The 20,233-nt window shown below is 43.9% G+C and overlaps 1 protein-coding gene across 2 annotated transcripts in view; it reads right to left on the minus strand.

Moving 5' to 3' along the window:
• Window positions 1-20,233, minus strand: part of TPH2 (tryptophan hydroxylase 2) — a 335,484-nt gene that overhangs the window by 286,222 nt on the left and 29,029 nt on the right. The gene's annotated exons all lie outside the window — the stretch shown is intronic.

The following is a 20,233-nucleotide window of genomic DNA, read 5'->3' on the forward strand; positions in this document are numbered from 1 at the left end:
CCTGCCACGCCCCCTTCAAAGGGAGTTATAAAAAAATATTATTTAAACTTAAAAAGTGCTTTTTTTAACACTACTATTTTTTTACATTGGCTTTTAAAATTTACAAATGCAGCAATTTAGAAATTGAATGAAAGGTTTAGCACTGGGAAACACTTTTTGATAGATAAATCAAATATAATCAATATACAACAAAATAGAATCTGTCAGGAAGGACTTGCCAGGAGACAAGATGGTTCCTGCAGGCAAACTACTGTTCCACAAACTTGTCCTAGACCTATCCCCTGGTACCTGTTTCCAGTCCCCCTTTATCTGTTATCCCTGGTTGTTCCTTGCATACTTAGCTAGTTAGATGGATGTGTTTAGGGTTTCCGTGTTCTTGTGCTTTTTCACTTGTTGTTGATGGTTTATCCTTAACCACTTAACGACCGCCGCATGTACATATACGTCGGCAGAATGGCACGGACAGGCAGATCAACGTACCTGTACGTGCCTGCCTAGATGTGGGTCGGGGGTCCGATCGGACCCCCCTCGGTACTTGCGGCGGTCGGTAAGCCTCTGGGAGCGATCCGGGATGAGGGGGTGGCTATTCATTTCTAGCCACCCCCTCGCGATCGCTACCAGCGAATCAGCTTCCTCCTCTGCTCGCCCTGCCTGTGTAAGTGTAAACACAGGCAGGGGGAAGTGATGTCATCTCTGCTTGCGTCGGTCTTTTCGACCGGCGCTTGAGGAGAGAAGACATCTCACAGTAAGTTGCACCAACAGACCACTAACACCAGTACACACAGGCACACAAATCCCCCCCCCCCCCGATCACCCCCCCCAGCCCCCTGTCACAGTGTCACTGATTGCAGTGATCATTTATTTTCTGATCACTGCATTTAGTGTAATTTGTGACAGAAAAAAGTGTTAGGGCAGTTAGCTTTAGGCCCCTTTAGGTCCAGGGTAGCCCCCTACCCCCCCCCCCCCATATAAAGGTTTAACCCCTTGATCACGCCCTAGTTAACTAGTTAACCCTTTTACCAGTGATCACCGTATAAGTGTCACTGGTGACGCAGGTTAGCCAGTTAGTTATTTAGTTATTTTAGGTTTTTAGAAAGCGTCAGGTACCCCCATATATTACCTAATAAAGGTTTTAACCCCCTGATTGCCCCCTAGTTAACCCTTTCACCAGTGATCACCGTATAAGTGTTACGGTTGACGCTGGTTAGTTAGTTTGCTGTTTATAGCATCAGGGCACCCGCCGTATATATAACCCAATAAAGGTTTAACCCCCTGATCGCCCGGCGGGTGATATCAATTAAATTTTAGCGTCAGTCAGGGTCTGCGTCGCCCCAGGCAGCGTTAGGTTAGTGCCAGTAATGCTTACACCCACACGCAAAGCATACACCCCCCTTAGTGGTATAGTATCTGAACGGATCGATACCTGATTTAATCAGATCTATACTAGCATACCCAGCAGTTTAGGGTACCCAAACGCATTGTTAGCGGAATCAGCCCAGATACCCGCTAGCACCTGCGTTTTGCCCCTCCGCCCAGCCCAACCCACCCAAGTTCAGTATCGATCGATCACTGTCACTTCAAAAACACAACACAACACACATAACTGCAGCGTTCGCAGAGACAGGCCTGATCCCTGCGATCACATGTGGTATCCCCGTACTCAGGAGAAGCAGCAGAATGTATTTTGGGGTGCAATTCCACATATAACAATGGCATGTGTGAGCAATATATCATTTAGTGACAATTTTGTGCAAAAAAAAAAACGTTTGTCATATTCCCGCAACTTGTGTCAAAATATAAAATATTCCATGGACTTAACATGCCTCTCAGCAAATAGCTTGGGGTGTCTACTTTCCAAAATGGGGTCATTGGGGGGGTATTGTGCTATTTTGGCATTTTATGGCCATCGAAACTGTAATAGGTAGTGAGGAGTGAAATCAAAAATTTGCGCCCTTAGAAATGCTAAAGGCGGTGCTTGGTTTTTGGGGCCCCATACGCGGCTAGGCTCCCAAAAAGTCCCAAACATGTGGTATCCCCGTACTCAGGAGAAGCAGCAGAATGTATTTTGGGGTGCAATTCCACATATAACCATGGCATGTGTGAGCAATATATCATTTAGTGACAACTTTTTGTAAATTCTTTTTTTTTTTTTTTTGTCATTATTCAATCACTTGGGGTGTCTACTTTCCAAAATGGGGTCATTGGGGGTGTTTTGTACTGCCCTGCCATTTTAGCACCTCAAGAAATGAGATAGGCAGTCATAAAATAAAAGCTGTGTAATTTCCAGAAAATGTACCCTAGTTTGTAGACGCTATAACTTTTGCAAAAACAAATAAATATACGCTTATTGCGATTTTTTTTACTAAAGACATGTGTCTTAATACATTTTGGCCTAAATGTTTGACTAAAATTTAGTTTATTCGATATTTTTTACTTTTTGTTATAAGAAAAATTATTTTTTTTCAAAATTTTCGGTCTTTTTCCGTTTATATCGCAAAAAATAAAAATCAAATACCATCAAAAGAAAGCTCTATTTGTGGGAAGAAAAGGACGCACGTTTTGTTTCGGTACAACATTGCATGACCGCGCAATTACCAGTTAAAGCAGCGCAGTGCCAAATTGTAAAAACACCTTTGGTCCTTTAGCTGCATATTGGTCCGGGGGTTAAGTGGTTAATAAACATATTTATTTCACTTATCCATCTGTTTCCTGATTCCTTTATGGTGCAGCCTATCAATCTGATCATCCGTGCTAGATGCCTGTATATGACATCCCTGACAGAATTCTGAAGCCATACAATCAGATCAGCTGCACCTGGGAATTAGGTCTGAGCACTTGCTCATTTACTGCAAGATGCATCTGGAAGAGATTTTGTATTTTTCGCTCTTGGCAACAGATGACAGAGATTTTTGCTATCAGACGTTGAGAGAGCACACTGGAAAGCAGTCCTTAGAATGTATGCGCCTGACTCACGTTTTCGTTGATCAGGGCAGTTTTGTGTTTGAGGACGTTCAGCCACTCATTCAGATTTGTGCAGAGTTGGCCCTGTCTAATGCCTCTAGTGGAGGGGATGATTATACGCCCCCTTTTAGTGCAGCTCAGGAGGAGTCTTTAGTTTGGCTATTGGAAGATGACTCTGCCTGTTTCTTTGAGCAATACTCAGCTTGTCCCTAACAGGTACTTATGGAATGTATTGATTCAGTGCAGTCTCTGGTCAGACAAGCAGTGTGCAAATCAGATTTTGTGCAATCATTATTACAGGCCTGGTCAAGTTTGTTGTACTCAGCATCTGTCAGCTCCCAACCACCCATTTATGTGGCTACATACCAGCCTATCTTCCTCTCCTTCACCCACAGCAACCACAGTTGCCTCCCAATATACTCTGCAACCAACTAAGTAATCTGTTTCCACCTGCTGCACCTACCCTCAAAACCAGGGACAGTTGAGAGCTATGGTAGAGCTATGGTAAATAGATAGGCCATTGCACTTAGAGATGATCCTAATATCTCTGGTATCCCGTATGTTGGCATCCATCACAAAGTCAGCCTTTTTGCCCAACGATGCCCTCCTGACCGTGACCAATCCTCTGACCACCCTCCCTTATCTTCAATTCTTACTCTCCCGTTTCTCAACCTTCTCTGGTTAATCCTCACAAGACCACTGCCTTGAACATTACCTTTCCACCCTCTCTGGTTGCCCAGCTGCAAGCTTCTTTTCCCGTATCGTTGGAACTCCTCCCTGAATTACCTCAGCGTCAAGTTGACTCCCCATTACTCCTTTTTTGGACCTGATTACTATCCCTTGCTACGATCCCTTATGCCCCTCATGCAATCCTGGAGCTTCCCCTCTTCATCCTGGAATGGCCGCATCCATGCGGTCAAGATAACCATCCTCCCCAAAGTTATTTTATTGTCATACCCTGCTGGTCCATGCCCCTTCCTTTTTACTATGTTTATTGCAGAACAAGGTCCTATCCTTCATCTGGGATTTCCAGTGCCCTCAGGTGTCACATTCCACCCTTTACAGACATAGAATGTGAGGAGGAATAGGGGTACCTTATTTAGCCAAGTACTATCAGGCTACCTCTGATATTCCGTTGTGGGTGCTTATCGAACTCCCTAACAGCGCCCCTATCCCCCTACTGTGGCTTCCATTCAAACTGCGCCCCCTTCCCCCCTGCTCAGCCAGCTTATGCGCCATAGTTTTAAACTTTGGGACTCTGACCGCTACTCGGTTAACCTCCGGTCCCCTTTCCTGCCTCTCCTCCCCCTTTTTAATAATCCCCTGTTCTCGCTGAGTTTCGATCACCCAAGCTTCCTCTCTTGATGGTCTTCCAATGGCTTTACAGAGGTCTGACATTTCCTCACATCGCGTATTCTTCCCTCCTTGCCTTGCACCCATGAGGCACCCTTGTTGGAATTCTATCACTATATTCAACTAAGCCATTGGTTCTCCTCGTTGAGATGCAATTCTGTTTTTAACTTTATAAAAAAAAAAAATTTGAACTCCTTTGTCTCCGTACCCCTGGTGCCTCGATCTCGAAAATCGACTCTTCTGTAAACGCTATTGGACTTGCCCGGGGCCGCGTCCTATAAGTTGCGGTCGGAACAAGACTTGGAGACCTCTATTGACCCGGAGGACTGGAACAGGGCTTGGTCCTCTGTGGCTAAATGTTCCTTCAACATGGCTACTTTGAAAGCTGCATACAAAGTCCTCCTATGGTGGTACTGGGTCCCAGCCCAGATAGCGAACATGAACCCATCCTATAATGACTGGTGTTTTAGAGGATGTGGCCAGTAATACACACTTGGTGGGCTTGTCCTCGCCTCACAGGGTTTCGGTAAAGGGTGTTTGACCTCCTACATTCCTTATTTCATATACCAGTTCGCAGAGATGAAAAATTTGCCTTGTTGCACTGCCTGATTCAGGGCTTGTTTTTATACCAACAGAAAATGGCAACTTATTTGTTTATTACAGGCCAAGCGGGCTATAGCCAGAGCTTCGAAGGGGCCCTCTGTCCCATTTACTATGCTAAAGAGTATATTAAATGACTCCTACTCTAAATTCCTTAAAGTATGGTCACCTTGGTGGACCTATGCACTTCCTATTTTGCACCTGAGCAGTCTGGGCCTCTCCTGAGAACGGTCTTGTCACTTTCCCCTCCTGCAGGACTCCCCCTTCCCCTCTCCACTCTCCTTCCTTTCTTTCTCTTTCTTTTCTCTCCTGTGTCTGGTCTCTTCTATCCCCTACTTCTTTTTCCTTTTGCAATCGAGACTACACCTATGGCCACCCTTGTTCTCTTTTGCTCTAGGGTGACTCTGGATCTACCTTCGATATACTTTAAAAAAAAAAAATCTTTGTGTATCTCTTGAATGTTCACCCCGGCCTGAGATATTTACTGGACTAAGCAATTCCCTCCGATGTAATGCTGTGCACCTGCATCTTGGGCCTAATTAGTTGGTCCTTATGCTTTGGAGATTCATACGGACCTATAGGGTAGCCAAGGCCAGACACATCCTTTCCTGAGGATGCTACAAGAATGGGCAAAATGCATTGGGCGGAGTTTCTGGCTTTGGTTCCAGTGACATCACATTTAGCCTGTGGAGTGCACGCTGTGACTGTGCTTTCAGGTTCTGTATTTGTATACCTGCTTATTTTTTATCAAGTGAGTGCAATTTTTGTATATTTGTTTTAATCAAAGTATTGCTACAATATGATGGAATCCCCATCAGAGATAGAAATAAGAAAGCAAGGAGTGGAAGAAAACTTTGGGGAGCCAAGAAGGAGAACATCTTTCGAAACCATGTGGATTTTAATAATTATGGTCCAGTTAATAAATGTTTGTATTCATTTCATCTGACTTGTTATTAGCGTCCTGATAATCCCATGCACAGCAAGTCTTAGGCCCCATACTCACGACCAAACATGTCTGCTGAAACTGGCCCGCGGACCAGTTTCAGCAGACATGTTTGGTCGTGTGTAGTTACGAGCGTACAGAATTTCACCGTACATTTGCCCGCCGGGCCGTTTTTCAGCAGACATTTATTTGCAAACTTGTTTTAAAACCGTCCGCTCAAATCCTGTCCGAACGGACATGTTTGGTGGTGAGTACAAAAACCAACGTACAAAAACCCTGCGCATGCTCAGACTAAATGAGGCCACGGGAGCGCTCGTTCAGGTAAAACTCACGTTTGTTTGGGATATGGCACATTCGTCACTAGAAAGATAAATTCTAGCAATAGAACACTGAAGCAAACCACACAATAAACAACACTTGATGCCGTCGTTTTATTCATTCTTCTCTTGCTAGAAATAATCAGTTATTTAGCTCATGTTATTTCAACTGAGTTGTTCCATACTGAAAAGTGACATTTGTTAGCTGTGATGTAGTAAGATTTTAGCAATCTTTTATTGGCCCGACGTATCATATTTTTAGTGGTCCTCCACATGTATATTTTTTTGCTTTTAATGTTTAATGTTTATCTTTCCCACTTTATTTATGTGTTTATAGTTATGTCACCATTTTGAAATTTTTATTAGCAAATTGTTATGATTTTGCATTTGTTTGTATATTTCCCTGGATTATTTTGAAGGTTGTTTAAATTGTCTACCATGTTGGCACACCAAATGCCCCCCCCCCCCACATGAGTTAGTGAATATTTTAGATGAAACATTTTATTGGTTTGTAATGTTTTATGCCTAAAATAATACCCACAGTATTCCAAACAATAGGCACGTTTTTAAATTCAAGAAAAAGGCTTTTATTTTAGCAAATGATAAAAAGGAACAAAAACAGAATGGCAGCACTTGAACAGCTAGCAAAATACATGCAAACTTGCATTGTCAAACATGGTGAAGGCTAAACTAGCCAACCTCGGGAGGCACACAAACTAAAATCTGAAGCAGCAGCACATAACCAAAGGAACCCAAGCTGTGGTAGTCCAAACAAGATGCCATTTGTGGGGGATCAAATGGAAGGCAGGGCATCAACGTCTCCTCTTCCTTGCAACCTTCCTTCCAGGCTGCCTTACAGCGGGTCTTCCCTGGGCCCTTGCAGGTGGGGATGATGTGGCAGCAGGAGTATGATGTTCAGCAAGCCGGGCCGGGTCACATAGCCCATTGTCTGGGGTCAGCAGCTCCCTCTGCATCCACCAAAGGGCCTGGTTGATGATGCCCTTGGCCAATTGCCTCTGCTCCTCCGTGCCTTTATTCAGATCATGTGCCACGGAGGCACTGTAGGCCTCAGTGGGGTTGAGGGGGGCCCTCATGATGGCACTCGCCTCCTTAATCATTTGGAGGCTGGCTTCCTCCACTGCCCCCAATTTCTTCTTACGGCCTGGTGGCCTAATATAAAGGGGAGGAGCCTGGCTGGTGGTGCTTGTCCTGGGGAGCTGCTCAACGCCACTGGGCCCAGCCACTGACCCCTTCGGCCTGGCTGTCAGTGAGGAGAGGATCTGCCACCTCCTGGCTGGTCTCTTCTTCCTGTGTAAAAAAAAGGGACATGTTGTAATATATTTCGAAATATAATCACTCACATTTTCATGCTTGAATCTTATTTTTTGCATTGAATTTAAACTTGAAAACAGACTTACCCTCTGACCCCTGCACTTGTCATCCCTGACACCTATTTGTTTGCCCACCACTTTTCATTTTTGCTTCCCAGCTTGTATTTTATTAACCAATATCAAGTCAAGAATCAAACAATAATTAATATTAGTCCATAACTAGTTATGAAACTACTATACCTCATCATCGTAGAGGCGCAGATCTGCCTCTCTGTCAGCCAGGCCCTCTTCATCCGACTCTGCAGGGCTGTTGTGATCTGGGGAAGTCCCGCTGGAAGGTAGCGTGGAGGGAAGGTTGGGATTCAGACTTGACATTGATGGCCTGCCTTCCAGTTGATCCCGCAAAAATTACATCTGGCTGTAATACCACAGCTTGGGTTCCTTTGGTGGTCTTGCTGCTGCTCCAGATCTTAGCTGCTTTTGGTGAGCTTTGTACGCTCTCCTATATGTGCCCCTGAGGTTGGCAAGTTTATCCTTCACCATGTTGGCACTGCATTCTGGCACCCATGTCCTCATGTATGCTGCTAGCTGTTCAAGTGCTGCCGCTCGTACGTCCTTGTTGTGGTAGGTGGGCTGCTTTGAATCCCACAGGATGGGCATTTCCCTAAATTTATCCAGCAAGTGCTGGATAATCTCTTGGGTCTGCAGGAGATCCATTGGTAAATCTTGATTCTTCTGATTTTATTCTAGATTACAAAAATAACAAGAAACCAAAAACATGATTTAAAAAATGCTCAGCATTTACATTGATAGAATCTGTTGTTAAAAAATTAGGACCTATATAGAAATACAAACACAGTGTCTCTTGTTTCCAAAATGCTGGCCAGCTCGGCCCCATTGGTTGGTTGTAGCTAACATTTTTGAAAAACATGCCGCCCCTTTGGTTACATTGCAGGAAATAATAGAAATGTACAACCATACACAATTATTACAAATGACAGCATTCATCAAGGCACTATTGCATGTGTAGATATCCTGCCCCTCAGCATTGATTACCTGAAAGAAACTTCCTAATGACCTCTGTCCAACCAACACAGAACAATACTTGGCCTGATCTGAATACACCCTACATAATTACTAATGAGTCACAGCATTTTGGCCATCTCTATTTTGTGATGTCTCCAAAAGCATTTGGGTACGAAAATCACATTCTGGTATCCAAGAGACATAATAGCTTAATTAAACTGTGCAACCAACAGACCAAACCCCCATCCCATGGCTCTACATTTTATAGCCCGCTGCTGATCCCATGTTTAAATTTCTTACCTGCCTCTCTCCAAATCCTCGTTTGTTACGCTCGATGAATGAACACGTAACTTACGTAATCACGTCAAGCGCCTTTTATCCACTCCGCGTATGTATGAAACGCCGCCCTCGTCACCTTTGCCATGCCCCTAATCAATTGAAAAAGTAAATATGGCGTTAACTGTGTAGGTTCTGGAATCGCGCGAATATTCTCCGTGTAACCTACGTCAATACGTTGTTGGCATTCGCGACACTCCGCATATGCAAGAATCCCCGCCCTCATCTCCGCCCCTGACGGGACATTTCCTCGTTTCCACGCCCCTAATCTCTGTGGGAAGGAAAGATGGCGATGTCACACGAGCGGGCACGGAGCTCTCATGGTGCAAGTGAAGGGACAGAGGCAGGACCGTCCCGATCCAGGCCTAAAAGATATAAAGCCACTAATATGGCGTTCGAAGAAATGGTGGAGTTGGTTTACATCATGAGGAGGAAGGATTATGATGGTGAATGTGGGCCCTACAAAACACCGAACCGTAGAAAGTCACACATAATGGACAAGGTGGCAAGGAGAATGAGGAGAATGTTTGGTGTCACCAGGTCCAAGGAGCAACTCCGGAAGCGTTGGTCCGATTTAAAATTGAGGGAGCCACATCACATGAAGAAGATCCTCAAAATTCTGCGTAAAAGTAAGTCCATATTATTTAAGGGGGGGGGGGGGAATGTCTGCAATAATGTGTTGACATGGAGTTTTTTACATCTGCCTCCTTGGCCTGCTTGTACTTTTGAACCTGTGTAGATACTGTATTGTGTTTATGTCAAATAACAACTTTAAACAAATTTTGTGAAATAGTAAACACGCGTAATATGACATTGTTTTGCAAAAAAGCGAGGTGAGTCCAGGAACAACACACCTGGACATGGCTGACTGGCCACAAACTTTGTTTTCAAACATTGTTGAATAGCAAAATCACAGAAATTAAATTGAAATTAAATTGAGTGAATGTGACAGGCAAACAAGATTCATTCTCCAAAATGCAAATAAAGATGATGTTTTAACATCTGGAAATGCAAAGCACCTGTGTCTCAACAATCAAAGGATATTTATTTGGAGGGTCGACGAGAATTAATGTTTTGGGGGGACATCCATTTGTGTCACTTCTTTGCAAAAAAGGGGCAGGATCAGAGCTTGGCCTAGAACTCCGCCAAAAATGGAGGATTGCTGAAAGACTAAACAAACAAAAATCATCATAAATGTATCGTCTATGCAATGTGTGCGATTTATGATATCCAATATCAGTGTGCTGATGAGTATACCTTTTGTTTTTTATTATTTCTTATAGGGGAAAGAAGACGCCAGCAATTGGAGGAGGCAGAGAGGGCCAGACACCCCCAAAATCAAACACCTCCACATGTTGAGGAGGAGGAGGCTGTGGAAGGAAGAGAGGAGGATGTGGAAGGAAGAGAGGAGGATGTGGAAGGAAGAGAGGAGGATGTGGAAGGAAGAGAGGAGGATGTGGAAGGAAGAGAGGAGGAAGACTTAACTCTGGATTTAGAATTTGGTGAAGATGAGGCGGAACTTGACGAAGCAGAATTGATTTTGAAGGGGTAGTGATGGATAAAGAAGGAGTTATGGAAGAAGATGGAGGAGTCGTGGATGATGAGGGGGAGGTGGTGGAAGAAGGAGGAGTCGTGGAGGATGAGGCTGAGGTGGTGGAAGAAGGAGGAGTGATAGAAGATGAAGAAATTGGGGATGTGGAAATTATCAGGCCATCAGGTCAGTGTCACCCCAACATTAATAGGGCCAAACATATGCAGATAGGCCGGAAACTCTTTACATATTTTGAATGCCAATTTGTTTGTTTTTAGGGGATGAAGATGGTGTAGCACATTTTTCACGTGCAAGTGCTTCAATAATTGTACAGCAAGTAATGGAGTGCAGCACGGAAATGGACATTATGCGGGAAAGGATGGTCGTCATGGAGCAGAATGTGCGAAATGTCATCTCAGAGTGCAGCACGGAAATGGACAACATGCGCCAAAGGATGCTAGTCATCGAACAGAATTACAAAAATATCATTGACATGATGGGCCGTGTCAAAGACTGAAACACAAAAGCCCATCCCCCGCCCATCCCCCGCCCACAAAACAATTTTTACTTTTTGTACTTTATAATACGCCAACATTTCTAAATGCATGCACAGTGTGCCAATATGTGCTATCTGCCATCACAGACTATCTATTGTCTGTGCTTTGTGGGTACAAACCCCTCCTCGATCCTCAAGTAGTTGAGAGGAAGAAGGGTTTGCTCCCACAAAACACAGACATTGATCACCCATGATGTCAGATAGCACATGTGGCCATTTGTCTGTTTAACCAATGACATTTGGCGATTTTTCACTGAATGTGTGCATTTTGAAATTTTGGCGTGTTCCAGTGTGAAAGCACACCATCCATGACTGACTGCTGTTCTTTTTTTATATTTTGGTTTGGTGTTGATCTTTTTTTGTTTCTAAATGTTTACAGTTCCAGATCACAGAACGAACAAGAAATCTCACCTAAAGATATAAGTTAACTAATTATCTTTAAAAAAGATAATATTTTTTGGTTGTGTTAAAATTATTTTAAAAAATATATACACAAACAAATACAAAGCAAAAAATATTTTAGTAGAAAAACAATACCCAAACATTTCTAAATTTAAAAATATACCCAAAAATAAAAAACAGACATTATTCTGGGTTATTGAAAAACAAAATAAATAAAACCTTGAATTTTGAACAAAAGTATAAAAAATATATGTTTAGAAATGTATATATATATATATATATATATATATATATATATATATATATATATATATATATATCTAGAGATAGATATATAGGAGACAAGCCAAACAATTATGGCGTATAGTTTCTGTGAAATTATTATTACATTGTGTTTAGATCTGTATTATTGCTAATCACTGTCAATAAAGAAAAAAAATAAAAAAATTCGAGGCCAATATTTTCTCAAAAAAAAAAACATTTCTTGTAGAAAAATGACTAAAATAAAAAAAAATAGTTGTGACATCAAAAGCAGAAAAATGAGTGGCTTCTTATTTCTAGACTGAATACCCAGTTTGTAGATGAGTGAATAATGTGCAAATGTGGTTAGTTAATACATCTGAATAAGTAAATTTGGCACTAGAAGTGCACTATTTTTGGAGTGAACCTGGAAGACAGAAAAATAGAGAAAAAGCAGTAATGACAAACAACTGTATAAAGTCCAATGGTCTAATTATTTATTAGTTGTGAGAATATTCCTTTCTTTTGGGGGCCGAATTAGAAAGAAATATGATCTGGCATAGCAATGGCCCCCCGACCCATGAAGTACTCAACATATTTGTCGCGTACCTCACGAGCAGATTGGGGGGCCAAGCCAGCGCGACCAGTGTCCAGGCCAGGAATGTTCTCTGAGGGTAGTCCTGCCTCAGAGCCCATGGAGGCAAGGTACGTCTGGGAATGCCTGCGTAGAAAATTGTGCAAAATGCAGCAGGCAAATATAATGGTGTTCAATTTATATTCCGCCAAATGTATCGATGTCAGGAACAGGCGGAACCGGTTGGAGAGGATCCCAAAGGCATTCTCGACTACCCTCCGAGCCCTGGACAACCGAAAATTGAACACCTTCCTCTCTAAGGTGAGGGTCCTCTGGGGAAAAGGCCGCATTAGGTGAGGTCCAAGCCCGAAAGCCTCGTCCGCTAGGAACACAAACGGAAGTCCTTCCACATTATCTTCATCTGGTGGCAATGCCAGACCACCAGTTTGGAGACGATCATAGAAATCAGTCCGTGAGAACACTCCCCCATCTGACATCCGGCCGTTCTTCCCCACGTCCACATATAGAAACTCATACTGTGCCGACACCACCGCCATCAACACAATACTATGATAACCCTTGTAGTTATAATAGAAGGACCCCGAGTGGGGTGGGGGCACAATGCGGACGTGTTTCCCATCTATTACTCCACCTCAGTTAGGAAAATCCCACCGCTCGGCAAATTGGGAAGCCACAGACTGCCATTCCTGTGGTGTGGAGGGTAGCTGTGGGGACAAACAAAAAAAGAGATTTAGTACTTTGGCACATAAACATTGCAAACATAATCCTACAAGCATCCTTGTGCAACTTTACATTTTTTAAATAGCATTTGCAAATTCTGAAGGGAGAATTTCGGGGCACAAATAGATAGGCCCACTTAATTAATAAGAGACTCCACAGCCCTCTGATGGGGACAAAAACACTTTTAAGGGGGGGTGGGGGTTGTTTAAACTGTTTTTAGAAAACAAAACCCAAAAAATATAAAGTGGCAAGGTGGGGGTGGGCCAGAAGATAGCATGCTGGACAGGTTAATATTGGGTAAGATCCAAATATGCAGGTAGGCCAAAATAAAAAGAACATGTAAAAGCTGATATCAACATGCATAGGGAGAAAATGGAACGTTAGTTAAACACAAATCATATCTGGGACTAAAAAAAAAATGTTAGTTGACAACATTATTAAAGACACATTGTGAGGTTCAAATGAGGGAACTTACCTTAATATACTCCTCGTGCAGAACTTTGATGATGGCAGCACACGTGTCCGGTATGATGACCCCAAGCGCCTGCGGAGAGATGCCTGTCGAGAACTTGAGGTCCTGCAGGCTCCTCCCAGTCGCCAGGTACCGCAACGTGGCAATAAGCCTCTGCTCGGCCGTGATGGCTTGGCGCATCACAGTGTCCTGCCTCATGATATAGGGGGACAGAAGATCCAGCAGACTGTTGAATACGGGGTCCGTCATGCGGAGAAAATTCCTATAGTCATTAGGATTATTCTTCTGGATTTCCCTAAGCAGAGGCATATGTGAGAACTGGTCACGCTGGCGCAACCAATTCTTGGTCCAGAAACGCCTCCGCCCCCTGTTTCTGGCCAAAGTACTGTAATAATGAACATATCCAGCAGCCATCCCATAAACAGCACCAACTCGCGAAAATTGACGCTGCTGCTCCATCATGGCTTCAAACCGGCCGGCTGGTCAGTCAAGAACACACTCCAACAGAAAGCACAATCAAATCCAGCGGTACCTGCAAAGAACGCACGACACACAGATACGAACGCACAGTACGAATCTGCAAAGCAGAACGAACTGCACGCCTGTACCCGAATGCCAACTACGTACCCACAAGCACACGCACTGAACGAGAAAATACTACCTGCTAAAGCCTGGAGACCGAGAAGCGCGAATCAGCTCTAACCAAACCTTCACTAACACGAGCAAAGCCGTAACTAGCAAAAGCGGAACAGAGGGCGTCGCCATTGACTTTGGCCTTTCCCTTTATAGTGACGTCAAACGTGGATTACGTGCACGCGTTCAGGTCCGCAGGGAAATATGGTCCGCTGGTGTGTACAAGCCAGCGGGCCAAATGAAAAAACAGCCTTGTACGCCGGAAACAGCCCGTCGGACATTTCGAGCGAACATGTTTGGTCGTGAGTACTCGGCCTTAGACTGAAAGAATGAGACCAGCATTATTAGTCAATCAGGCATTTATTAAAGCGAAGCTCCACCTAAAAGAGGAAAATCCGCTTGTTTGACTTTTTGTTTTGACAGGTACCCGCTCCCACTTCTGGCTGATCTTGCTGCGGCAAAGTCACCTGGAAGTTCGACCCCCCTCCTCTTTCCCTTGCCGCCGGGCCTTTTACAAAGTGCAGTGTGCTTCATGAATGTGCAATAGGGAACTGGCTGTGGGGCAAATTGAAAAATCAGCTGCAGTGAAGACAATGCTGGATTTTGGACAGGTAAGTGCCCTAATATTAAAAGTCAGCAGCTACAGTATTTGTAGCTGCTGACTTTTTTTTCTTTTAGAAGGAGCCTGGAGCTCCTATTTAAAACCTCAGCCCCCATCCACCCCACCCCCACCAACATTTTTTTAAGTCAGCAGCTACAAATACTGTAGCTGCTGACTTGTAATATTAGTACACTTACCTGTCAAGGATCCCGCAATTTTTCAATCGACTCTCGAGCAAGGATGAGTCGAACACCCCCCGGTTTGGTTCGCACCAGAACTTGCGAACAGGTAAAAAAATTCGAACACCGTTAAAGTCTATGGGACACGAACATGAAAAAGTGCTAATTTTAAAGGCTTATATGCATGGTATTGTCATAAAAAGTGTTTGGGGACCCGGCTCCTGCCACAGGGGACATGTATCAATGCAAAAAAAAGTTTTAAAAACTGCTGTTTTTTCAGGAGCAGTGATTTTAAAAATGCTTAAAGTGAACCAAAATGTAAAAAGAAATGCGTGGGGGGTCCCCCCAAATTCCATACCAGGCCCTTCAGGTCTGGTATGGATATTAAGGGGAACCCTGCGCCAATTTGAAAAAAATAATGGAATAGGGGTCCCCCTCAAAATCCATACTGTATGGATTTTAAAGGGAACCCTGCGGCAAAATAAAAAAATTACGTAGGGGTCCCCCCAAAAATCTATACCAGACCCTTATCTGAGCACGCAACATGGCAGGCCGCAGGAAAAAAAGGGGGATTAGAGCGGCCCCCCTCCTGAACCGTACCAGGCCACATGCCCTCAACATGGGGGATTGGTGCTTTGGGGCAGGGGGGCTCTGCCCCCCCCACCCAAAAACACCTTGTCCCCATGTTGATGGGGACAAGGGCCTCATCCCCACAACCCTTGCCCGGTGGTTGTGGGGATCTGCGGGCAGAGAGCTTATCGGAATCTGGAAGCCCCTTTACCAAGGGAACCCCCAGATCCCGTCCCCCATGTGAATTAGTAACGGGTACATTGTACCCCTACAATTTCACCAAAAAAAGTGTAAAAAAATGTAAAAAAGACAAGAGACAGCTTGGGACAAGTCCTGTGATGTAAATCCATCTCCCGCCGCCGGACCAAAGAAAAAAAAAGCCGCAACAGCTCTGCCTCCATGGGCGGCTCCCGTTGAGTGACGATTGTTCTACCATGACATGGTTTCCCTGTGACATCAGAGGAAGCCGGGGTCACCCGGTTACATCACCGGGTTGCCCTGCCCTCAGCTATATAACAGCTGTCACGGCGGGAGCCGCCCATGGAGGCAGAGCTGTTGCAGGTTTTTTTTCTCGATGGATTTACATCGCTGGAAATTATTATTATTTTTTTTTAATAAAAGACTTGTCCCAAGCTGTCTCTTGTCTTTTTTTAAATTTTTGACACTTTTTTGGTGAAATGGTAGGGGTTATATGTACCCATTACCAATTCACATAGGGGGGTGGGATCTGTGGGTTCCCTCGTGGGGCTTCCAGATTCCGATAAGCACCCCACATGCAGCCCCCGTACAACCACCGGGCAAGGGTTGTGGGGATGAGGCCCTTGTCCCCATTAACATGGGGACAAGGTGCTTTGGGGTGGGGGGGTGCAGAAACCTGAAGGGTGCCCCTTAATATCCATACCAGACCTGAAGGGTCTGGTATGGAATTTGGGGGGACCCCCAAGCAATTTTTTAATTTTGGTTTGGGGTTTCCCTTAATAGTCATACCAGACCCAAAGGGCCTGGTAATGAACTGGGGGGGGGACCCATGACATTTTTTTTTTATGACTTTTATCTGTATTGCCGAGACCCGACAATTCATTACAGCCGCGAGTCATTTAAAAAAAAAATTTCATTTAGAAATGTCATTTTGCTGCGGGACTGTTCTAAACATGGGGAAAATGCACCACTTTACAGGCATACTATAGACACCCTCCATGTACGAAATTTAAAGGAATATTTCACGTTTATTGTTTCATTTTAAGCATCATTAAAATCACTGCTAATCGGAAAAACACCCGTTTTAAAAACGTTAAAAATGTCCCATGGGGCAGAACCCAGGTCCCCAAACACTTTTTATGACAATACCATGCATATAAGCCTATAAAATTATTGTTCTCTTATTTAATCTCCCATAGACTTTTAAACAGTGTTCCACGGCTTTCGAATTTGCCGTAAGCACTGCAAATAGTTTGCTATTCGGCGAACACCTAATTTTCGAGTCGAACTTACATTCGACTGGAACATCGGGCTCATCCCTACTCTCAGGTGCTGCCACCACCATTTATTGCAAGGGAAACAGGCAGTGAAGTCTTGCAGCTTCACAGTCTGTTCACTGCTGCGATTGTGGGAAGCGTGCTGCGCTTTCTGAATGGCCCGGCGGTGGTGGAAGGAGGAGGGAGGCCGAACTTCCGGGGGCCCCTGCCCCGCCAAGGTCTCCCGGAAGTGGGGACGGATACCTGGCAAACAAGTACCCGCTCCCTCCTCCACCCGAAAAGGTGCCAAATGTGGCAGCTGAGGGGAGGGGGAAGCAAACAAGCACAGCTTCCCATTTTGGGAGAAGCTCCGCTTTAAGTACACATATATTGACAGGAAGGGAGAGCAAAGTAATCTGAGAGATGACCTCATAGGCATACAGCTGCTCCTTCAATATCCAGTCAACAAACTGGAGTTGTATCCTTCAGTAAGTTTAAGTGCTATTGCACAGGAGATGAAGGATCAGACAACAAATTCTACCAGGGATTTAACAGAATGATTAATATTTTAGCATGTAAAACTCTTTCCGTGTACTTATTTTAACTAAATGATTAGCTACATTGCATTGCAATGTTGCCTAGAGTTTAGCCTTCAGCAGCTCCAAGATTAAAATGATAGTCTTCTTTTTGCTTAGGTTGGTGTTCTTTTAAGTTCCACCTATATGGTTCTAAACAGTCTTGATGCAAACAAAAGCAGCAAACCTTGAGGCCCCATACACACGAGAGGATTTATCCGCAGATACGGTCCAGCGGACCGTATCCGCGGATAAATCCTCTCGAGGATTTCAGAGGATTTCTATGCGATGGCGTGTACACACCATCGCATTGAAATCCGCGCTGAAATCCTCTGCCGATGACGTGTCGCGCCGTCGCCGCTATTATGACGCGGCGACGGGCGCGACGCTGTCATATAAGGAATTCCACGCATGCGTCAAATCATTACGACGCGTGCGGGGAATCCCTTTAGACGGATGGATCCGGTAAGTCTGTACAGACGAGCGGATCCATCCGTTGGAATGGATTCCAGCAGATGGATTTGTTGTGCATGTCAGCAAATATCCATCTGCTGGAAATCCATCCCAGGGGAGATTTCTCTGCGGATAAATATCCGTTGGCGTGTACACACCATAGGATCTATCCGCAGAAACCCATTTGATGGGATTTATCTGCGGATAGATTCTATGGTGTGTATGGGGCTTTAGTTGTTTAGTGGTCAATTCAAGAAAAGATGCAGGTTCAATAAACAGAGTACAGGTGAAACAAAAAAAAATTGAATATTGTGCAAAAGTTTATTTATTTCACTAATGCAACTTAAAAGATGAAACGAATATGAGATAGACTCATTACATTCAAAGCAAGATGGTTCAAGCCGTGATTTGTCATAATTGTGATGATTATGGCTTTACAGCTCATGAAAACCCCAAATCCACAATCTCAGAAAATTTGAATATTACATGCAAATCAAAACAAGGATTGTACATAGAACAATATCGGACCTCTGAAAAGTATAAGCATGCATATGTACTCAGTACTTGGTTTGTGCCCCTTTTGCAGCAATTACTGCCTCAAAGCGGCGTGGTATGGAAGCTATCAGCCGGTGGCACTGCTGAGGTGTTATGGAAGACCAGGATGCTTCAATAGCGGCCTTCAGCTCTTATGCATTGTTTGGTCTCATGTCTCTCATCTTTCTCTTGACAATGCCCCATAGATTCTCTATGGGGTTCAGGTCAGGCGAGTTTGCTGGCCCATCAAGCACAGTAATCCCACGGTCATTGAACCAGGTTTTGGTGCTTTTGGCAGTGTGGGCAGGTGCCAAGTCCTGCTGGAAAAGGAAGTCAGCATCCCCATAGAGCTCATCTGCGGAAGGAAGCATGAAGTGCTCCAAAATATCCTGGTAGACGGCTGCCTTGGACTTAATGAAGCACAGTGGACCAACACCAGCAGATGACATGGCTCCCCAAATCAACACAGACTGTGGAAACTTTACACTGGACTTCAAGCATCTTGCAGTGTGTGCCTTCCCATTCATCCTACATACTCTGGGTCCTTGGTTTCCAAAATTTGCTTTCATCAGAAAAGAGGACTTTGGACCACTGAGCAACAGACCAGGTCTGTTTTTCTTTAGCCCAAGTAAGACGCTTCTGATGTTTGTTGTTCAGGAGTGGCTTGACAAGAGGAATACGACATTTGAAGCCCATGTCCAGGATCCGTCTGTGTGTGGTGGCTCTTGATGCACTGACTCCAGCCTCAGTCCACTCCTTGTGAACGTACCCAACACTTTTGAATGGTCTTTTCCTGACAATCCTCTCCAGGCTGCGGTCATCCATGCTGCTTGTGCACCTTTTTCTTCCACACTTTTCCCTTCAACAGAACTTTTTATTAATGTGCTTTGATACAGCAATTTGGGAACATCCAACTTCTTTTGCAATTACCTTTTTGAGGCTTTCCCTCCTTATGGAGGGTGTCAATGATGGTTTTCTGCACAACTGTCAGGTCAGCAGTCTTTCCCATGATTCTGATTCCTACTGAACCAGACTGAGAGACCATTTAAAGGCTCAGGAACCTTTTGCAGGTGTTATGGCGTAATTAGCTGATTAGAGTGGGACACTTTGAGCCTAGAATATTCTGAGATTGTGGATTTGGGGTTTTCGTGAGCTGTAAGCCATAATAATCACAATTATGACAAATCACGGCTTGAACTATCTTGCTTTGCATATAGGGATTTTAATTTATTAGTTTCACCTTTTAAGTTGCATTAGTGAAATAAATTTACTTTTGCACGATATTCACATTTTTCGAGTTTCACCTGTATATGTGTCATTGCCTAAACAAATCCATGGAATTGAAGAGAAGCAGTGATAGGTAACACTATTTGGAATAAGAGAACATTGTTTATGATGAATACCATTTACTTTTAGGCTAGAACACATTTTTTTTTAGCCATTGGTTCACAAATGTGAGATTATTAGATCTTTCTTTGCAAAAGATGATATTCTTGTTTTCAATTTGTATCCCTTTTAATAATTCCTGTGATTATTTCAGCAACTGATTCCTTAGATCAAACACTGTATTATAAAGGCTTGCTCCCATGAGTGATGTGATTGAACCTTGCAAACACAACTCTTCGATGGTACTCCCCACATGTATAGCAGGTTGTAAATATCTGTAGGAATGAGGACCGCTATCATTCACACCATGCAGATAAGCACACAGACATCAATGTGCAAAGCAATTAATCATCTGTTAGTAGGATTGCCTTTTCTCTGTTTATAACAGACCTATTCAAAAAACCTGTCATATATGTGACAAATCGCCCAGAGGCGATTCAGTTCGCATGTGTTACGCTTTACAAG

The sequence above is a fragment of the Rana temporaria genome, chromosome 3 (assembly GCF_905171775.1).
Source record: "Rana temporaria chromosome 3, aRanTem1.1, whole genome shotgun sequence".
Classification (NCBI taxonomy): Eukaryota; Metazoa; Chordata; class Amphibia; order Anura; family Ranidae; genus Rana; species Rana temporaria.